Source organism: Fukomys damarensis, unplaced genomic scaffold, assembly GCF_012274545.1.
Source record: "Fukomys damarensis isolate Sample0158 unplaced genomic scaffold, DMR_v1.0_HiC HiC_scaffold_16, whole genome shotgun sequence".
NCBI lineage: Eukaryota > Metazoa > Chordata > Mammalia > Rodentia > Bathyergidae > Fukomys > Fukomys damarensis.
The window spans coordinates 128,421,254-128,433,509 of NW_022900928.1; the positions used below are offsets into that span (position 1 = coordinate 128,421,254).

Below are 12,256 nucleotides of genomic sequence, written 5' to 3' on the forward strand. Positions count from 1 at the left end.
CGTCCAGCAGCACCGCGCTGTCGCCGATCATCCTGCAGACGCTGGGTCCGGGCTCAGCTCTGCGCTGGCTGCCCGGCCAGGTGGGCCCTGAAGCTCGATGGTCGCGTCCAGGCGCCTTTAAAAAGGGTGCTTTTGGAGGTGTCCGAGGCTCTCCCGAGCTTCCTTCCAATCCTTGCAATTTCAAATCTTCACGCTCGTTGGTTCTTATACCGGCTAATTCTGGTTTGGCAGGCGGGGAAAAACACAAAAACCTGCAGCCACCTCACAGGCACACTCTTGTGGCCGGTTGAAGTCTGCGCTTTGGCTGAGATTTCCTAATGGTCTGATTGTAACGGGAGGCAGGAGCCAGAAACCCAACTCAGGATGCTGGCGAGTGGGCATAGAAGCAGCGCTCATTGTTCTGGGACAGGAGAAAAGCGATGAATCGACCATTACCTGAATCTGGGCCACAAAATACAGCAGTTTGTAGAGTCAAGAGGAGAACAGCAGATCCTGAGATACTACCTTCGGCCAAAGCAGGTTGAAAATCCCTCATCTTTTGTTCCTCTCTTCCCATCTTTCTGCAGTCTCTGTTGCCTACACTCCCAGGCCCCAGGCGCAAACTTCACTTCTGTTCCTACCCTGTTCCTGAGAAGGCTCCAACACACTGCTTTGCCCTTGGGACGTTTTCAGGGGCTGAGCGAGTGTGTGAATAGATAAAGCAAGAGAGCTTTGGCGTGACTTGAACATTCAGCAGTTTTCTATTGCTGCTGTTAGCAACTACGACAGACTCAGGGACCGAGAACACCCCAAATTCCTGATTTCCAGTTCTGGAGATCAGAAGTCTGAAATGGGTCTTACAGGGCTAACATCACACCGGTGGCACCAGGAAGCTTGTGTCCCTTTCCAGCAGCTCTAGTGGCAGCAACACCAGCTTGTGGGGGCGGCCGCATTCCTTGGCCAGTCACCACTTCCCATCCCCAGAGGCAGCAGATTTGGGTCACTCTGTCTTCCCAAATGGCGGCACCCGCTTGCTGTCTCAGTTCTGCCGCCCTCTTCTACTTGGAGGATGCTTGCCTACTGGGGTAATCCAGGCAGCCTCCCTGTCTCACACCCTCCTATTTAGCAGCCTTACTTCTCCATCTGCCTCCTCATTTTCTCCTCTGGCTGTGGAAGATCAGACAGGTTCCAGGGACAGGATGTGGACGTCTTTGGGGGACTGTCATTCTATCCACCATAGATTTCTTTCTCTTTTTTTTTTCTTGCAAAAAATATTTGACATGTATTTTATGCTATGATTTTTTTTTTGTTGTTTTGTTTTTTGTTTTTTGTAATTGGGGATCGAACTCAGGACCTTGCACTTGAGAGGCAGGCAGTGGAACCACTGAGCTAAATCCCGGGCCCCTCTGTTGTCATTTCTTACCTCAACTCTTGATCACAAAATAATTGAGATGATTGTGCAAAACTGTGGGGAATGGAAGACATTTTGGTGAGGCGCTAGGCCAAGCTGTTTCACTTTTGCAGATGAGACAAAAGCAGGTTGAAAATGAGACCCCAGCAAAAGGAAAACGAGGAGAGGAGTCCTTCTCACCCAGCACTCATTTCGAGCAACGATTCAAGATTGGGATTCTTTGCAAAATCCAGAAGGATAGAGGAGCCATCTCATTTTAACAGAGACCTATATGATGTTTATGCCTTTCTTCATGCTGGCTTTAAAGCTTTGCCAATGTAATGAGGTGTGGTTGGTGTAGCATGAACTGTGTGTGTGTGTGTGTGTGTGTGTGCACGCATGTGCTCTGATGATGAACTCAGGGCTTTGCACATGCCAGGCAAGCACCCTGACACTGAGCTACACCCACACCTGCAGCCCCAAGGGGCAATTTACCCCGAGGGGTTTTAGCCAAGGTCTGCGGAGCCCCCACCTCAATGACTCGTGCTCCTCCGCAGCCCAGGCGGTGGCTGCTCTCCCAGCCTGGGCAGCCTCTGACTGGTATTCTGAGGAGCTCAGCTCTGGCCTGCAGACACCCTGAGCCTAGAGATCTTATAGAAGGCTGTTTCAAAGTCCTTCAGTCTTTACAGGTGGCAGTGCTCTGGCCGGTCCGGGGCTCTTTCACTGGCACAGCTTGACAGCAATACTTTCTCTGTCAAAAAGCACGAAGAAGTGGGATTCACGGCTTAGATTACCTGGTTAAACCCCTATCATTTAGGAAACAAAAACCAAGCACTGAACTCCCTCCAGGAAATGAAGAAGAGGAGCCTGGCATTACCCTTAATTTGCAGATCGGGTCTGGTTGTCCATGTTAGCAATCTTCTTTTTAGCACCAGGGATAGAACTCAGGACCGTGTGATTGCGAGGCAGGCGGCGGCACCACTGAGCTAAATCCCCGGCCCAATGTTAGAAATCTTAGCTTTAACTGAATTGTGTTGGGTCACAGCCTTGAATGGAGGTGAAACCATTCAAGGGCTTCCTCTGAAAGCCATTATCTCAGCTCCGATCAGGTACTTAACACCTCATAGCAGAGGGTGTGGCACTAAGACTGCACAACCCTCACTATTATTTTGGTAGCTTGGTAGCCCAGCCAGCCAGCGTAGAGTGAGATACAAATCAGCCTTTGAGGAAATTGCTAGCACAGAACCTTGAGGGTTTGAGGGACCCACCCTAAAGGGTCCCCTTAACTACGAGGTCCAATATGCATACGACCTGAAACCCAGGAGGTGTCCCTGGTCCCTCTCTCAGGCTCAGGCAACTCCTCCCCTGCCCCTGCACTCCCCAGGACACCTGCACCCCTAAACCAGCAGTGCTCAGAATGCACAGGACCAAGGCCCATGACACAGCCCACGAGGCTATGGAAAGAGGAAGAAAATGCTCTGTCTTCTCAGGACCAGAAGCAGCTTTGTACCAAAGCCTCACCTGCTCTCTGCGTGAGGGGCTGTGGCGCCCACCAGAGTTTCCCTCTCTGGCTGCGCTGTCTTCCCTTAAGTGCGGGGACCCTGGTTCCTGTGTCTTGGCAATTACCTTCCACCTCTTCCTACCCAGCTCCTTCTGGTTTCAGATACCAGGCTTGGGAGGACAGAGGGCTGGACACCTCACAGCAGCTTTCCGAGGGCTGCAGGCTCACAGCAATGCCGGGGGACCCTGGCCATTGTGTCCAGGGGCTCTGTCAGTGTGTTTTCACATTTGAACACAGCCTCTCTTTTTCATTCAGTGTCTATGAACCACCTATGATAGTGGTTACTTTTAAGCTATTCATTTACACTCCCATTCAACAACGACTTGCTCAGCCTCTATGGTGGGCTTTTATGACATTCTGCGGATGCGGCAACAGGCAATCATGAACCCAAAGGAATGTGCTCCTTCACTGAGTTTATGCACCAGGGAATGCAAGAGAAACAGTAAATCAGAAAATATATATATATCACATATGTACGTGTGTATATATCTACATAACAGGTTAGATAGTACAAGTCCTAAGAAAGAGAAATAAGCATGCACAGGGAATGTGATGAATTGTGGTGGTAAGAAGTTTTGGGTGGGAAGGTCAAGAGGAAGCTCATTCTATTGGAGGGAGTAGCAGGTGCAAAGGCCCTGAGGCACAGAAAATGCTTACTGGTCATCTTAAGGGCTGGAAAAATCATAGAAAGAAAACTGACTTTTACTTAGAGATGCAAAGTCACCAGGCAGAGTCGAGCAGAGTGGTGACATGAGCAGAAGGGCATTTGCCAATATCCGTTGACAAAGAGCTTGAGAAGAGACTGCAGGGTGGGGGCAGAAGCAGAAAAACCAGTTAGGAAGTGATTATAGTAATCCAAATGTGAGTCCAGGGCTCCTTGAGTAATAGCAGTGACAAGAGATTGACTTTTTTCACTACTGGGGATTTTCCCTGAGGTACAGTCATCTTTATTTATTTTTTTTATTTCAAGACGTAGTCTTGCTAAGTCACTGAATTACCAAGACTGAGCTCAAACCTGTAATTCTCCTGCCTCCGCCTCCCAGAGCGCTGGGAATACAGGTATGCACCACCATGCCGGGTTCTTAACCACCTCTGCTTGACGTTCTACTAGAAGCTGTAAAACAGGGCAATAGAACAAAAATAAATAAATAAATAAATAGAAAAAATAAAAAGATAGAAAAAGGAACGAAGGCGCTCGGGCCGGAAAAGAAAAAGTAAAACAGTGTGTATCTGCAGTCAGTGTGATTACATACAGAAAATCATCGGAACCCTCTAAAATGTTAGAACAAGTAAGTAGAAGTTCAGTAAGTTTCAGGATACAAAATCAAAGGTAGTTACACAGGCTACAGTTCCACTTCCAGGAGCATCAACCAGAATTTAAAAAGTTGTCTACAGAGTCAAAGGAAGGGCCGGCCTGAGAGAAATCGAAGGAGACCTAGGTGAATGCTGACCTAAATCTAAGGAGACCTAGGTGAGACATCGCTCTGGACACCGTGGGCCTTGCAGGCTCAGGCTCTGCTTGTTTGTTTGTTTGTTTTTGAGGCAGGGTCTCGCTGTGTGGTTCAGGTTGGCTTTGAACTCACTATGTAGCCTGGGCTGCCTCAAACTCATGGCAATCCTCCTGCCTCAGCCTCCCAAGTGCTGGGATTATAGGAGTGCACCACCAGGCCCAGGCCTAGGCGTTCTGTTAGCCACGCTCACCAGCCTGGGACCCGAGCTGGACTTGCTCTGGTTCCTCTGCAAGACAGAATGAGTCAATTTCAATATACTTGAAGGAAAAGTGCCAGCATCAGGACACACTGAGGACTAGGTACTCGGTGATCGTGAAAACCAAGGCTCCATCTTCTTCCTCCCTGCAAGCAGCACAGCATGGTGGGCAGTGGATGCCAAGAGCACACAGTGCTTCTGTGCCAGGCTCTGCAGTTGGCCAGGCCTGTGCAGGAGGCCAGCTCCTGCCTCTGTGGGCCCTTAGGTGGCCTGGCGGGCAGCCCTCATGTGAGTGGGACAGCAGTGCTTAGGCCCAGGGCGACTGCGGGTTTAGATGAGATAGCACGCATAGAGCTACTTCGGGTATCATAGGGGTTTGTTTCTAAAGCAGGGATAACAATGTTATCCAAACCCATTCCACAGCACAGATAAAACTGGCCAGCATCAGTTCGCTTTAAAGGGCAAAATAAACTCGTGGTTAGAGGCATAAAACCTGGAGCCTCATTGGCTGGATTTAAATCTCGATGCTCACTACTTCTTTCATCTCTCTCCCTCTCTCTTCTCTTTTTCCCTTTGGTTTTTGAGGCAAGGTTTCACTATGTTGTCCAGGCTGGCCCTAAACTCATGGTGATCCTCTTGCCTCAGCCTCCCAAGTGCTGGGATTACAGGCGTGCACACACACCCCCACACACACCCACACTGCTCCTAGCTGCTTACTTTATCTCTAAATGTAATTTCTCTGTCCTTCAGTGTCATCTGCTTTCGGTGTCATTTCAACAGAAATGTCTCAGTCCGTGCTGCTATGACAAAATGTCATCACCCGCTACATGACAAAAGTTTATTTCTCACAGCCCTGGAGTCTGTGAAATCCAAGGTCAGGGGACCTGCAGGTCAGGGACTAGTGAGGGCCCGTTTTCCTGGTTCAAAGATGGCACCTCCTTCTCATGTCCTCACATATAGAAAGGAACAGGATGGCTCTCTGGACCTCCTCATAGAAGGGGACAAATCCCACTCACGAGGACTCTGCTGTCACCACCTGTCACCTCTCAAACTCCACCTCCTGATCCCGTCACCTTGGGGGTTAGGTGTCGGTGCATAACTCTGGGAGGACACAGACGTCCATACCGGTGCAGAGAATAATAACTGTAATGCCTGCCTTTTGGGTTGTTAGGTACAAAATACATGAAGTCAGGCCACTCAGGTGTCCCATGGTGATGCCCAGAGATGTAGCATCCTTCCTGTGAGATACGTGACAAAAATCACACAACATAGATTATGTGACAGAGTCACGTAGGTCTACACAAGGAGAAGCATCAGAGAACCCTGAATTAAGAAGGGGCTTTGTGCAAAATGACTGGCAGGAGCTCTCCCGGAAGGTCAGTGCCAACAGTCCACATAAAAGGAGATAAGAGAGCCGGGCATGGTGGCTCACGCCTGTAATCCCAGCACTTGGGAGACTGAGGCAGGAGATCGCTGTGAGTTTGAGACCAGCCTGGGCTACATAGTGAGTTCCAGGTCAGTCTCAACTACATAGTGAGACCCTGTCTCAAAAAACCAAAACAAACAAACAAACAAACAAAATGGAGATAAGAGGGACATGACATCTATTTTGTTTTGTTTTGTTTGCTTGTTTGTTTGTTTGTGGTGCTGGGGACGGAAACCAGGGCCTTTGTCGATAGCCCCCCCGACACACTGCCGGTGTGAGGCGTGACGTGTAAATGCAGCATGCAGTGCACCATTGCTTTCACCACCTATAAAAGCCACGTCTGGTCATGCTCTGGACAGGGGCTGACAGCGTAATGACTTCGTTAATTTCTGAAGCTTTGAAAGCATGCAACCACAGGCACAGAAGAGGATGCCTCATTGTTATTGATGGAAGTGCCTGCTGAAGTCTTTAGGGTAAAGGACAAGCCTGAAAGCTTGTAAGGCTCTTTGAACAATGCCCGCACGTCACACTCACTACATGGGCTTTCACTGTTGTTTTCTCAGTTTTCGCAGGGCTGAGGGCCTCTTAGTATCAAACAGTGCCACAGGGACCTTTATTAACAGTGTTGCAGGAAATGGGCTGATCTAGCTGCTTTTTCTTTTCCTGTTTCCAGCGCTGGATTGCAGATGTTGCACAGTCCCAGAAAATACAGGAAGCTGCGAGGACTTTGCTCGCACTTTACATCTCTCCACCCCTTGGTTCTTCCGGTCCCCCTCTTCCTCCAGAAGTGAACCCAGGGGCTCGTGCATGCTGGAAAAGCACTTTACCACTGAGCTACCTTCCCAGCTCTGCCCAGCCCTGCCCGGCCCTGCCCCTCCCTCTCCCTTCCCTTTCTTTCAAGGTTGTTACTATATAGCTGTGAACTCGCAATCCTCCCATCTCAGCCTCCCAGTCGCTGAGATTACCAGCGTGTGCCTCCATGCCCAGACTTTCCCTCCTCTTCACAGGCCCCAGCGTAGCGCTCTGAGCTGCGGGACTGGGCCCACACATGGCACCCGGAGCTGGTCTGGGTGTATGGAACACTCCTCTGCCGGGCAGAGCAAACCTGTGCTGAGTATGGAGAAGTGAAATCCTTTAAATACTTTTCGATGGCCCCCTCTCCCCCATGGGACAGGATAACCACAGGTAAATAAATATGCCCAGGTAAGCCACGTGCTGGCTCCTAATTCATTGTGGGACTAGCTTGCTAGGGACCCAGCTGGCTAAACAAGAATGAGAGAGCTTCTCTTTCTGTTTTTTTACCTTCATTATTTAGAGAATACTTTATTAGTTCCTGTAATCAAACCCATGTAGATAAGACCTTACATATTTAATATAGTGTGCTACCCCTGTAAAAGTGAAAAAAAGATGTTTGACATTTCTAGACCAATATGGCTGTTAATTTCTGTACAACGCCAACTCAGCACAGTAAACTGGGATAACTTTTTCCAAAGTTGACAGCACAGTTAAAGTTTCCAAAAGTTCAAATTATACATATATATGTATATTTATATTTATATAAAAAGCCCAATAGCAGTATGTTATACATCAATAGAAGCAACAGCTTTTCCAGGTTCTTCAGTCATCTGAACAAATGTATAGAGACATCCAGCATGCTCCATTTAAAAAAAAGAAAGAAGGAAACAAAAGAAAAGAAAAATACCCAGAAAACAGCAAAGTTCTGTTACTGTTGTGGCATCTGGCACCATTTTAAAAAATTGTTATTAGCTTCTTAATCATCATCTGGAAAGAAAACATTCTAGAGTAACATCACTAAAAGCAGCTTTGATAAAGCATGATCACTACTATAGATCATAAAGCAGGTACAAGATATTTTATACTCATGGAGGTATGATACAGCACTGTCCTACACATATAATAAGAGAGGACACAATTAACAAGGCATTATTTCAGCCAGGTGTCGTGGCGCACACCTGTAATCCCAGCACTCGGGAGGCTGAGGCAGGAGGATCGCTGTGAGTTTGAGACCAGCCTGGGCTACATAGTGAGTTCCAGGTCAGTCTCAACTACATAGTGAGGCCCTGTCTCAAAAAACAAAACAAACAAACAAGGTATTATTTCACACTTGATTCTACTCCTCCAGCAGAGGGCCCAAAGGATGATATGACACAGCTCTGTAAAGAAATGTACTTTCTTAATAGGATATCCTTTCATTAATGCCTTCACTTAATCATCTTTGTATGAATCCTTTTGTCTTTTTCCTGATGTTTTGTGTTTACCCTGGGTTTTTTAAAAAAATGGCTTTTGGCTGATATTCACAAAGGAGTGAATAATTAAACTGTGCCCTTAATGAGAGCTTCTCTTTCCAAACCCCTGCCATGCATGGATGGCTAAATCCTGAGCACAGCCCTCAAGGACTTTCACCAAGTGACTGAGTGGCTGTACTTGCCTTGGCTCTTGGTTACTCCCACTGCAGAGAGGTCAGCATCTTCTGTGGACGAGCAACCAGCATGGAGTCCATGTGAGCACCTGAAGCACAGTGGGTCTTCGGGATGCTTGGGATTAAAAATAAAATCGCAAGCTGGACATGGTGGCACACACCTCTAATCCCAGCACTCGGGAGGCTGAGGCAGGAGGATCACTGTGAATTCGAGACCAGCCTGGGCTACATAGTGAGTTCCAGGTCAGTCTCAACTATGCAGTGAGACCCTGTCTCAAACCCTCTCCAAATAAATAAATAAATAGATAAATAAACAAATAAATAAATAATAAAATCACAATCAAATGTGATTCATGTGGAAAGAGGTCTGCCTATGGGAAGGATGGAAAGGTGGTTTGCTCTCCTTGTACATACCTGAGAGGAAAGGGAAGGCATTTTTCGTAGAGGATGTCCTGGCCACAGATGTAGGAAAGTGTATTTCTTGCTCTCAGGACTGGGCATCAGAGTGTTTTGAGGCAACACCTCTCAGAAGGTGGGCTAGGAATCCCAGGGACTTTAGACTCAGACCTACTTACCAGCACCGGTCTCCTCCATGCATTCAAGATGCTTCTGACTCCTACAGGGTGACACATTTGTTCTCTAGGTGCTGACACCTGGTCAAGGAGAAAGGCTCTGTTTGGAGTCGAAAGGGCTTTCACGTCCCTCTACTTTACCAAGGGGCATAGCAGGCTTCAAGCTTAGTGTGGTCAGTAAGTCGTCCTTAGTAAGTAATCCAGGTTGGAATTGAATCATTGTGGGGTGTTTTTTATGTGTTCATTTGTGGCCTCTCTTATTGACTAGTTTGTTGAGCGATAGTTATTGAGAGCACAGCGGGCCAGGTAAGGGTCACGTGATGGAGAAAAGTACCCTAACAGGGACCGCAGCTTTCAGGGAGCAGATATTTTAGGAAAGAGTGAAATAAGCAATATCTCAAGTGCTGGTCAAGTAAAGGAAAGCAGGGCAGAGCAAGGAGAGGAGGAGTGGGTTGCTTTGACCTTTCTATTTATTTATTTAATTTTTTTGGTACCGGAAATTGAACTCAGGACTTTGTGTTTACTTGCCAGGCAGGCACCTAGCCACGGAGCTAAATCCCCGGCCCTATGCTTTGGCCTTTTATATGTGAAGTTGAGCTTAATACGTGACAGATTTGCTTTCCAATTACTCTAATGATGTAACACTTCCTTCCAAAATAACGTTTAAGCTAAAACTGGTTTCATTTTAAGACAATGGCAAGTAAGTAACTGTTGGTGAGATGGTCTGTGAGCCGCTGCATTGGGTGGGCTCGGCTGTAAGGCAGTGGTTCTCGTCTGGGCTGCACACCCAGCCAGCCCTGGGACGGGTTTGGGAAAATCAGGTGGTCAAGCCACACTCCAGGTGGACTGTTCCGGGAAAGTGAGCCTGGAAACCTTCAGGTCTTAACTTCACAGGGAAGAGCTGAACCAGATCATGACTGGCTCATGTTCTGAGTCCTGGGGGACGAGGACACCTGTGTGAATCCTGGAATGGCCCTGGGCGTGGAAAGGATGTTGGCCTCACGCTGGGGTGGCCTGCGAGACTCCGTGTGCCTGACGTGGGGCCTTGGAGAGCAGCCCATCTGCTTCCCTCTCTGGAAGGAACTTTCCCTCGTGCCCGACTGCAGAACGGTTGCGATGAGAAATCATTTTTTCAAAAGTTCAGTCCAGAACCAGGGCTCGGCTCCTCTGTTCCCTGCTTTTTAGGCAGCCCCCCACCTTGGCGATTAGGAGGGAATACTTTTTTCCAGGGCATTTAAGACATCATCACAGATCTATAGTAGAAAATGTGTGTGTTTAGTCTAAATGCTGCAGGCCACTCCACCATGTGAGAAGCCCGGAGCAGGTGCGTTGTGGAGAGCCAGTTCCTAAGCAGGCAGGAAGAGAAGAAGGGAGCAGTCTCCCCCACAAAGGCGGAGGCTCACAGGATTAAATGGGCATCGACAAACAGCGAAGCTGAGAGCCCCGGGGGCCTTGGAGCCCAGGCCGTCTCCGTTCAGTGGCCCAGTTGCCCTTTCGTTCCTGCCCAGCCACACTGGTTCGCTGGGTTTCCGGTTGTGTTGCCCTGGCTTTCCCACCTTGGACCATCGAAAATTAGAACTCGATCCCTGTGCACACCACATACCTCTGGTGTCCCCGTGTCTCTGAGGTCACCCGGCTGAGCAGAGAGGCAGGACGGAGGCAGTGTCGGCCGCGTCACGCCCCGCAGCTGTGGGCTCACACTGTCGATCAAGCCCTGCCTCTTGGAGCGATCAAGCCCTGCCTCTTGGAGCGGCCCCCATTCCTCCCGACCCCTCCCCAGCCTCGGTTCGTCCAGGGCTCCTCCCTCATCCCTTCCAGACGTGGCCTTCCCCTCTCTACCTGGATGCCTCTGGCCATCCGATTCCCTTCCCAGGGTGCCTTCCTCCCGCCTTTGTCTGTTAGTCCTTCCCAGACCTCGAGCACACCCTGGCCTCACTCTGCCACTCAGCAGCAGGGTTCTCATTGCCCTTGAGCCGATCGACCCATTTCCGGTCTCTCTCTGCTTCCCGGTCTCTGCTTCCCGGTGGCGTCTCTCACCGTCTAGCTGGGGACACTGTTCTTCATCGTGTCACATCCCCCACAGGACTTCTCTGGGGAGGACTGAGCTTCTGCATCGCCTCAGAGCGTGTGGTGAAGGACTGTGGAGTTGCCCTGCCTGCGTGTGCAGTCTGGCCCTGTCCCTCACTGGCTCTGTGACCTTTGGCATTTTACTTAGCATTTTACTTTAGCTTCTGGTCTCCGTGTTTTGGATTGAATGTGAGTAATAGCTCCTGCCTCGCTGTACTGCTGGAGGATAAATAAATAAATGATATTTGAAAGAGAGAGGGACAGCGCCTGCCTCAGAGTAACTCTCAACATCATCATCTTCATCATCATCGTGATCCTGCTGTCGTCCACTGGACAAATATTCTCAGAAGCCGTTTGGCGCCAGGCACCACCCTGGGCAGTGGGGTCACAGTGATGAGCAGATCGGGGGCTCTCTCTGCCTCATGAGGCTCATGATAGAGGAGAGAGGGAAGGAGAGAAGTGGGCAGGTAGATGCCGAACTCAGATAGCAGGGAACGTGGAGCACGGACAGGTGCAGATGTCAGCAGGGTGGTATATCAGGCAGAGAGGGAGCTTTGATCACTCTTGAATCATAGAAACAACAGAAATCTTGCACGGTCCCCAAAACATTTGAGAATAATGACAGGGAGTGGACATCGGGTTAAGATGCTATTTCCCCCAGGACTGTGGTTATGCTGGTGGGTTCTAGAATCTTAAGAAGATTTACAAGTCAGAGGATTAGGGGGAGGTTATTCGGATACACTGGTCATTTCCTTTTCCCAAATCTACTTTTCAGATGCTCGAGGGCTCCCTGGACCTCAGGCCTGAGTCCTCACGTTCTCAGCAGCCGTACTGTGCCAGCCTCCCGCAAGGGGCATGGCCAGAGCAGCACTGCCCGTGTTGATCCGACTTCACCTATAGGGTTCTGTAAGCAGGGTCCCAGTGGGCAGGGCCAGCTTTACCCATGAGGGAGAAAACGAGCTCCCTTGCACCCTTTGAAGCTTTCTCCCCCGAACACGACCTCCCCGGGCCCTTGAGAAATTACCTTTTTTTGGATGCATTTGTGAAAGAGACCCTCTTTCTTTCTTTCTTTCTTTCTTTTTTCTTTCTTTCTTTCTTTTTTTTTTTTTTTTGT

General features: G+C 49.1%; 1 pseudogene; it reads left to right on the forward strand.

Moving 5' to 3' along the window:
- LOC104851017 overlaps positions 1-12,256 on the forward strand; it is a 43,730-nt pseudogene that overhangs the window by 3,347 nt on the left and 28,127 nt on the right.